This window comes from Drosophila montana, unplaced genomic scaffold (genome assembly GCF_035044405.1).
Source record: "Drosophila montana isolate Dmon_TW-CO22-7 unplaced genomic scaffold, ASM3504440v1 contig_3733_1, whole genome shotgun sequence".
NCBI classification, from domain to species: Eukaryota; Metazoa; Arthropoda; class Insecta; order Diptera; family Drosophilidae; genus Drosophila; species Drosophila montana.
Genome location: NW_026998620.1, coordinates 12,017,194 through 12,027,129, shown reverse-complemented (window position 1 = coordinate 12,027,129; position 9,936 = coordinate 12,017,194).

Sequence of the window (9,936 nt, the reverse complement as noted above, 5' to 3'; positions counted from 1 at the left end):
TTATGAATATTTGAATTTACAACATTTTGCACTTGGCGCGTTTTCTTTTTTGTTACTTTATTCTTGAAGTTGGAGCACACTGCGCGTCGTTGCGTGTATCTGACAGATACTTTTTCGACTCGGCGATTTCTACAATTGTTTTTCAATGCGTTGGCTTCTTAGCGCTGTGGGGGAGCAGCGCGTGTGCGGCCGACGCGACGTCTAGAATTCAACTAACGGTTTCTGTTGATTTCTGTTTTCTACGTTGAGCAGCCTCAGTCACTGCTTCAGTATCAGCGACAGCATCTCTGTGCATGTGTGTGAGGGTGCTTCACTATATTTGTGCTCGGCACGACAAAAGGCACAGAGGCACAGAGTGAACGCCCGAGAGCGCAGCTGAGCACGAGAGCGCCGAGCACATTTGTTATGTGGTAGCTTGCGTGCGTATGTGTGTGTGTGTGTGTGTGTGTGTGTGTGTAACACCCATACACCAATAACAGGCAGCGGGCATATAGCAGAACGGCAACGTGTAACGGTGCACCGTTTGTTGATAGTGTGTGTCTTTGTCTGTGTGCGGGGTGGCAGCGCTGCCGAGGTGATATGCTGGCGCGGCAGCGTCGACAAACGTACGCCCCCACCTCCTGCCTGTGCACGCGCGTGTGTGTGTGTGCTGGTGGTGCTGCGGCCAATTGGAGAGAGCGCTCTGTTATGTTTCTGTTATAGACTGGGGCTGACGCTTTATCGTATGCTGTTAAAGCGCCGCTGTTGTTAACATGCTGCTAACATTACGATATTGCCTTTGACGTAAAGGCGAAACGTTAGACTGTTAGTCTCATAGATATGATTGCATTTACTAAAATGGCAAATGGAATGGAAATGTGTGATAAATTTTAAATAAATGTAAACAATAAAGATTCAATTTCAATTTTTTAATTGCATTTTACGTAGATTGTAAAATACACAAAAATTTAAATTTCTTAAGAAATCTGCCATATTTTACCCATCAATAAAGCGAAAATCATTTGCACTTAGCATTTTCTCTGCGTGCTTGAGGCTTATTTTATGTGCAAGTTTGTGTGTTAGAATTTCCAGCTTAAAAATATCATGCTGCGGCCACTTTTCGCCTGAGATTGCAACACATTTGACATTTTGTTGACGTTGACAAGAAGCAAAAGTTCTTGAGAATGTCCATCACGCACATCAGCCATGCAAACGGCCAATAAAAATAACAACAACAACAACACTTGGGCAACAAATTCAAAAGAAATGCTCCAAATGGGAAAAAATATTGTTTTCGACTCTCAATCAACAAGTTGAAGCCGTCCAAAGAAATCAAAGGCAAAATATAAATTAAAAAAAAAAAACGCACACACAAAAAAAAATCCTGAAACTCTTGCAATGATTGCGTAGTCAAAAGTCATCAAAGCCCAACAAACACACACACAGACACTTTTACACATATGTATGTATGTGTGCGTGTGTGTGGGCCCGACGGCGAAAAAGCAAACTCAACAACATAATAAACAATTTGTACATTAATTTTTAATGCGGTTAACATGTGTTCTCCTCGCTCCCAAAAAACAAAAAATTACACACACATGTGCATTTCTCACTCGATGCTGCTTTTTAGTGGGTATGTGTGTGTAAGTGTGTCTGTGTGCGTGTAAAAAGGTGGAGCTTCAATAATTTTCTCACTTGACGCCAACGACGACGCTGACGCTGACTTTGCCGTTGACGCCAAGAGCGCGAGAATGAGCAAAGCGAACGGCGTTTAGCGGTTTTTTTGTTATATGTTGTTGTTGTTATTTCTCCCACCGCATTCATTTTGTATGTTAATTAGTTTTCGCTCTTTACTGCGTGTGAGTGTATGTGTGTGCTCGCGTGGGTGCGCTAATGAGCGAGGTGTTTGCTTCTCGCTAGGTGTGCGCTGCTCATTTGGCATTGGTCGCATTTCACCTGTTGCCGCCTCATTGGCTGCCGGCCGCTGTAGGCGGCCATTGAATGCGAACGGAATATGGCTTTTACCGTAAATCGTAAAACGTAAAGCAATGAAATGAAAATAATGAAATAAATTTCTTATTAAATAGTTATTACAACGCATTGCTCGCAAAAGGAATAAAAATATTTTAAAAACATATGAAAATAAAAACATATAAAATAAAAAAAGATTGCTTAAAGTTCTGTCACTTGATTAATAACATTTATTTGGCTTTGTTTTGTCTTGTTTTTCTTTTCAATAAGTGATAGTAATTCTTAATAATAATAGTAAATTCTTCAATATAAAGTTTCTGAAGCTATTTTATAGAATTACGAGTTATTTGTGCATAGATATTTAAGCTTTAATTCTGTGGAGTAGTCCTTAAAAATAGTATATATATACATCTATTTTATATATTTTATATATTCTGAAGCTTAAGAATAAATAATAATTAAGGGATGATTTGAAAAAATCTTCAAAACCCTTTATAAGACAGGTTAGGAAACACTTTAAGAGTTTCTTGGCGCCTTTGGTCAATGTTTGCAAAATTATTCATTTAAAAAATGTGTATATACAAATATAAAAAATATTCTAAAAATCATATTAATAAAGAAAAAAATTAATCAATTATTTATTTTAAGAAAATGCTGAATGTCAATAAAAAAGAACACGCTTCTTAACAAATTCAATGAGTCAATAATAAGCCCCGTATCTGAATGGGGGGTTTTACTTGCGCCCAGTGACCAAGTAAATCCCGCAAACGCTAGTTGATATCTTATTAAAATTGAATAACGGCTGCCCTTATTAATAATATGTATAGTACCTAGCCGGATAGCACTTACACATATATACATATATATATGTTATACATATATTATATGTATTTGGTGGTTTACTTTATTGAGGCTATCCCGCATCAGCTTGAACATTAGTTCTTCCCAGGCGCAGCGGCACTCCCACTGCCCGGTGGGCACTCGCACCGTGAGAATATGAGTGCGCAGTCGACCCACTTTGTTTGGGGTACCTACATGTTGAGTGTTCTTAATTTAAATTGGATTTGTCGATCGATGTTTGCCCAATGCAATTGCAATTGCAGTTTCACGCCGTGCCAAACGTCGCGCCGTCATCTGCTGCCGTCGCTGCTGCTGCCTTCGCTGCCGCTGCTGCTGCGGGTCCCACATAAAAGTGCGATAAATGCGAGTACTTCGCGCCGTTCTCGCCGTTTCAGATGCTGTCGCTGACGTCATCGACGGCGCAGAGGAAGGAAGCCGACGATAGCTGTCATTAACTTTGCCGTTAAGCAATCAATTTATTTCACTTTATAATTACGGATAACCTAAAAGTGAGCAGCACTCCAACCCCCCCCCCCGCTCCGACCAAGCGGCAGGGGCGCAGGGGCTTCGATCAAATTCGGTGGGAAAACAATTCCAATCCTTTCAAGAGGTGACCCCAGCATAAGGGCGCAGCGGTTTTTCACACATTACGACTACAAGGCGGGTCCTCTATACACATATATATATATGTGAATATATATGGTATATATATATACATATATGGATATCTTCATCTTAACATTTTCAATTGCGGGCGGTTGGGTTTCTGGGTATTGAATTGCATGCATGTTTCTCGTTTCTACAATTTTTAATTAGCAGTAAACTTTAGCGCGGCATTTTACCAAAAAAACAAAAGTCAGTTGGGTCTAGTCGGGGCTGATCGACTGCCAGATGCTCTGTATTACTCTGTTGTAAAGAAAGATTCGTGGGGAACTCGTTTTGGGATAACTATTGTATTTATTATAAGAGTTGATTTAAAAACATGCTTTAATATACGTATGTATACCCTATTTGCCTAGTTTAAACTTATCTCCGTAGATCGTATTCGATACGTTTTTTTTGGGTTTATAAGAATCCATATATCAAATTTATGTAACTGACTTTTAGTTGATGTTTAAGATATATACCATCTCTTCCCTAAATCTCTCTGTTATATAGATTCACAGTACTTCGAAATACCCCTCTATCAACTTTAGTGTCTAGGGTATCAAAAAACCCGAAACCGAACCGAGCCGAAATGTAATGACAGCATAAATACTTGGCGTTCTAAATGGTGTTGCCAGTGGTGAGTACTATGTGTGTGTGTGTGTGTGTGTGTGTGTGAGTGTGGTGTTGGTGGTGCTGCTGCTGCTTGGTGGTTTGCAATTGGGGTCGCTCTCAATCTCAAGTGTTGCTGCAGTCGGCGCGTTTTTGTGGCTGCTTCTGCTCATTTCATTTAACACTTTATGTGACAGTTAAGTGCAGGCAAATGTCAAATTTTTGTTTCTAATACACATGCCTGGGAAATAGGAGGGGGTGGGGATGGGGGTGGGTGTGGGGATAGGGTGTCGATCGGGTGGGACAGTCAAGTGCATGCGGCGAGTGTGGGAAGATTCTGTTTTGTGATGTGAAACTGTTTACTTGACTTCCAGTTGCTATTGCAGCTTAGGTTCAACGCTCGGCTAAAGGCTTAACGTGGCCTGCAAAGGCGGCTTGGACGCGTGCCCTGACATTGAGAATATCCCAATAACAACAACGAGATGACGAGATGAAGAAGAAGAAGAAGAAGCACAACAATCGAATCATCATTATCGTCATCTGTTTTCATAACTGTCAATTGTTGACTTTCCATCGATCTCTGAAATAACAAAGACTTGACAGCAAGGACAACGGTAACAGCAGCATTTGAATGGCACGCACATTATCCCTTTTCGAATGCCCTCTCTCTCTCTCTCTTTCTCTCTCTCTCCCTTTCTGTGCTCTGCCTGCCTGTCTACGTTTTCATTCACCAAACGAAGAGGGGGAGAAAAAGTGCAAGCGAGAGCGAGAGCGCGCTAGGCACGTGCTTTCTGCTGTATTCGATTTGCGGCTTTGCCTAGTTCCAAGCTGTTCGTAACGGTTTTACCTGCATTGATTGAGCAAGAGGGAGAGTTCACATATTGAAAGAAGAGCGCGTAACAAACTGCCCTCATATATGTATATATATATTTATATATCCATGTTGTAAGTAGTTTACCGTTTTCACTGCACTCCAAAAATTTCATTTGGTAATTTAATATTTTGATCCCACTGTTTATTTTACGCAAAAATTGTTTGCACTGACGGCAGCACTTCAGATTGGAGATGGGAGCACGAAACGACACGAAATAGACTTAACGATAGACGTATAAGATACATATAGATACATTTTATGAATAATAAATATTATATTTCCCTTACTCTTCCTATTTATAGATTTCTATATTATAAACTCAGTTTTCAGGCTTATATATAACATTTTTCGTAACTTTTCGAACTTTTTCATTATTTCTTTTGATTAAATCAAGTTTTTTTTTGGAAATTTAAAATGTCCCCTGTGACCTTTGAATTTATTGAGATCTTTTTCGTGTTTTCATCGCACCTTTCAATAGCGTATCAAAAGTGTCATCTCTGGCGCAAATTAACAATATAGAAATAGATACAGATACATTTACTCCAACGTGAATCGCAGCTGCGCAAATAAATACTTGAGTTTAGTTGCCTCGATTGATGTAACTTTAGCCGCTAAAAGGTTGCGCCAATATAGAAAGGGCTAAGAAGCAGAAAGCCAATTGCAAAGGCAGCGCCAGGACACGCCAGGACGCGACGTCGCGGCTCAGGCTGATAAAAAATGAAATTGTCTGCCTTTATTGAAACAATATTTAAAGCATAAAAAATAATAATAAATCCCATTTCGCTGGCGGCGCGCGCACAACAAAAACAATAACAGCACGAAAAAACAGGAAAAAAAAGGAGGAGGAGAAGAAGGACGTCAAGGATGGGTGGCCAAAGTTTACCTTGATGCGGCTGCCGCGCAGCGCACGAAGTGAACAAACAAATAAGCAAATGAACGCGCGCGCCGAAAAAGCACAATAAAAAACGAGATTGCGGCACGCGACCTACCACAGGATGCAGCAGGACGAATACAGCGGGCAGCAGGCAGCAGGCAGCAGGCAGCGGGACGCTGGATTCATTCAGCATTGAGCGTTGAACGCTGAGCAATCGAGCAGCAAAATCAAAGCGATGCGAAAAGAAATGAAAACAAGTTTCAGACTCTGATTTTTGTTGTTGTTGTTGTTGTTGCAGTTGTTGTTGTTGCTGCTGCTGCTGCTGGTGGTGGTGGTTTGGCAGTCACATGTGCGACGCACCTTTTGCAATTGCTCACCGAGTTCTTTTTTTTCACCTCAATCTGGGATCGTGCACCGCGGCTGATATCATCGCATGGGGTTGCAGCCCTCATTTGTGCCAAAAAGCGCCTGCAGCTACCGCCGGCTGCTGCTGACGCTGCTGCTGCCGCTGCTGCTGCTGCTGTTTGTTGTAAGTAATCACCGTCATCATCATCAACAGCAGCAGCAGCAGCAACGGGGCAGCAACGGGGCGACGTCAAGGACAACTGGCGACAACATGTGCGTCATCGCAGCAGCCACGTTTACTCATTAAGGTCTTTCAAATGGTTTTTATACCCGCTCGCAAACGAGATAAGAGTATATTGGTTTTATGCAATTCTCGGTGTGGTGTAAGTACCATTGCCTGCCCGATGTATTTCCCATTATTTGATATATAGTCGGTATATTCGTGCATGTCCTCAACGAGTTATATATTAAAATTTGCGAGCCACGCCCTTTAGGGGGCGTTCAAATCGAATCGATGCCTTTTAATAAGCTGTTATCGAGATGCTAAAGGGCATTGAGCAGTCGGTTACACCCGATCGCAACATTTTTACTTGTTTCTTGCTCTTCGTGTTGTTGTTGTTGCGATTTTGTGATTTTGGGCGAAATTATTGCGAAATTGCGACCCACGTGGCTAAGGCTACGCAGCACTTATTGGGGGTAGCTTTTACAGTTACACCTTCCACACGCACACACACACACACACACACACACACACACACACGCAGACACATCATCACAAGGGCTCTGCTTATTGTGTGTGAGTGTGTGTGTGTGCTGATGATAGCGTTTGCCAGCAGCCGCAACAGAAACAATACAAAGCCAATGCCATGCACCTTTATCGACTTTTGGCATGCACACACGTGTGTGTGTGTTTGCTGTGTATTTGTGTGTGTGTTTTAGCAGAGATTTAATGATTAGCGCTGAAACAGCCACTGAAATGCGCCGCGGCCCACCTTCAAACCGCCCTTCACTTGCGCCCTGCTCAAATGAAACGAGGCCAATTGCGATTTCAATGCACCGAACTTTTGGTTCTCTAGCATATATAAAGTAACATATAATCTGTGCTTATCATGCATATGGCTATCGATCTCTCGACTTCTTATATATAAATATATTGCATATACATAAACATTCATCTGCAATATATTACTGTATAAGATAGCTCATATACACATATACATATATATATATATGTATATATAAAAGAGCAATAACAAGAATCTTCTAACATTGTTAAATAGAATAGCTGGATCCTGAAAATATGGAATACAATATATATTTTTATGTTTTTAAGACATATATGTTTGCACATTCCTATTCTCAGATTTAGGTTAAGGAAATGGTTTTATTCTTAAAGAAATGTTTACATATATCTCCTTTATCAACTCGAATTCTTTGTTTAATTAAAATATAAATTAGATTGAAGATTTTAAAGTTTTGGTTAAATGTAACCACAATATATTCTAGCATATCATAATCATATTTTATCTTACAAATATTAAAAAGTTTAGCTAAGCAGTATTTTATATTTGTCGTTATGTGTTTATATTTAATGTATTATATATAAATAAGAGTAATCATCAATTATTTTATTATATATAATAATAAATAATTAACTGAATTTAGTTGAACTCTTTCATAACAATATTATTATTTATTAATTATTATATATAGTTGTTAACAACATTTCGTAATATAAAAACAGTTTTTTTTTTAATATTTAAGAATTTTATCGAATATTTATGTTATTTTTAAATAATTCAGTAACATTTCTATCAGCTTCATAAATAATTTAAAAACAAATTTTGTAAATAAATGCTTCCTCTCAACTATTAGGAATGCCAATAAGAATTTTATTTTATTTTCAGTTTTATATTTTATTCATAAACAGCTAAACTCATTTGACCTAAATTCAAGTGTGTATTATATTTACCTTCGATTGAGTTAATGTTGAAAAGGACCTATGCAAGGGTATATTAATCCAACTTATTGTGCTGAATACCTCTGTATATACACGTAAGGCTGCCTGCTGCTTTGTCAGATATAAAAGATAAATAAATAGCCCACTGGACGTCGCTGAAGCCGTGTTATTTCAGCAGCTGTTGTTGCTGTTGTTGTTGGTGCTGCGGACTGTTGTGCGAGGGCACGAGCCACATTGGAGAAGGTAAAACCCCAGCAGCTCGTGCGTCGCACGTCGTTGGCAACAGGAAACCGGCCAAAGAGCCGGAAGCTGCCGCAAAGTATGCAATGACTTTTGCCCAACAGCATTGCCAATTGGCACGCTGAGAGGTTGACGGCCGGCTGAGAGGCAGTTCGACTAGTTTGCCTATATGAAACCCGATGAACCAACCCCACCCCCACTCCTACCGCCCCGCGCCGTCCCTGACGGCTTCGTACCGCATTCAGTTCCGTATGTCAGCATTTCGCAGCTAGCCAATCTGTCACGGTCGGGCAGCGGCTCACCTCGGCCGGCTCATCTTGCTGGCTTACCTGGCGCGCTGGCACACGAAATGCACACCTACCCCCAACCCGGGCACGGGGCAACCCTCTTCATTTACGGTTTTAGCATAATGAAAAGTGCTGATCAAGGGCACGAGCGAGATGCGCATAAAATGCAATTTGGGGTTGCAAAGCGGCACGGCGAGTTTTAAGCGCGACACCTTTTGGCCAAACCAGGGGCCGGAACGGGCACGAGCAGACGAGCGGTGCAGACGAACGGGGCAGGGGAACGGTAACAGAAGCTGCACTCCGCCAGCACATGCCCGTCTGCGTACCAGCATTAATCCTTCTGTTAAACTCGGGCTCTTTTGCGATTGTTCAATTGTTCGATTGCTCCGCACTCTGGTGGTGGTGGTGGTGGTGCTGGGGGGGTGCAGCTCATTGAGGTGGATTCAATGGCATTAATGTACATACATTTGTAGCCGGCACGCTGCACGATTTTGATTGATTTGATGTGTTGTGCCTTTTATGAGTTATGAGCTGAACATGGTCTAAGGTGTAGCAAAGCCCATAAGCCGGCGCAAGAAGTCAAGTGGCAAATCGCCACGCAACCAGGCCACCATGCCGTGCCACCTGGAAATCTGAACATCTGAAAAGCTGCAACAAATCCTGCGGCGAGGACAACCCATTTTGCCAGCTCAAATGCTCCACTCCTTGTTGGATACTGACAGATGGCAGAGCCCGCGGCTCGACTACAGCTTCGATGGCAGCTTTGTTTTTGGCACACGTTACAGTTTTTGTTGTGCACCTTCCTCGGCTTCTGGCTTGCCTTTTTTTGTTGCGCATGGGGGGCGTGGCGTCTGTCAGTTTTGGCCATATTGGACGGCTGGCAGCTGGGTTTTGTCTGCGTTGCGTATTTTTTGCAGCTCAATGTCTGCATTCGTGTCTGTGGTTTTGCTTAACATTTATGCTGTAGTTTTTGGCCATATTGGCTATTTTTTTGGCCTTTTTTTGGTTACTCTAGCCAACCGGAAATGGCTCATTGCACTTTGGCTACACCAAATGGGCATTTAAAGCGCATTTCCGTTGCCTTTTTGCCCACACGGCCAACGTTTGCGGCTTTTAAGCTGATGAGTCGCATAACTCAATTGCATTTGAAGTTTTTTGTACTCTTTTCTGTTTGTTACCGGATTTACATACTCCAACGGGGTGTGTGTAGAATCTACCCTCAATGTCAGGCCGCTAATGATACTGAGCACCGGCTCCGAATGCGCTGCAACCTGGCGCGATTTATTGTTGTTGCTGTTGTTATTGAGCT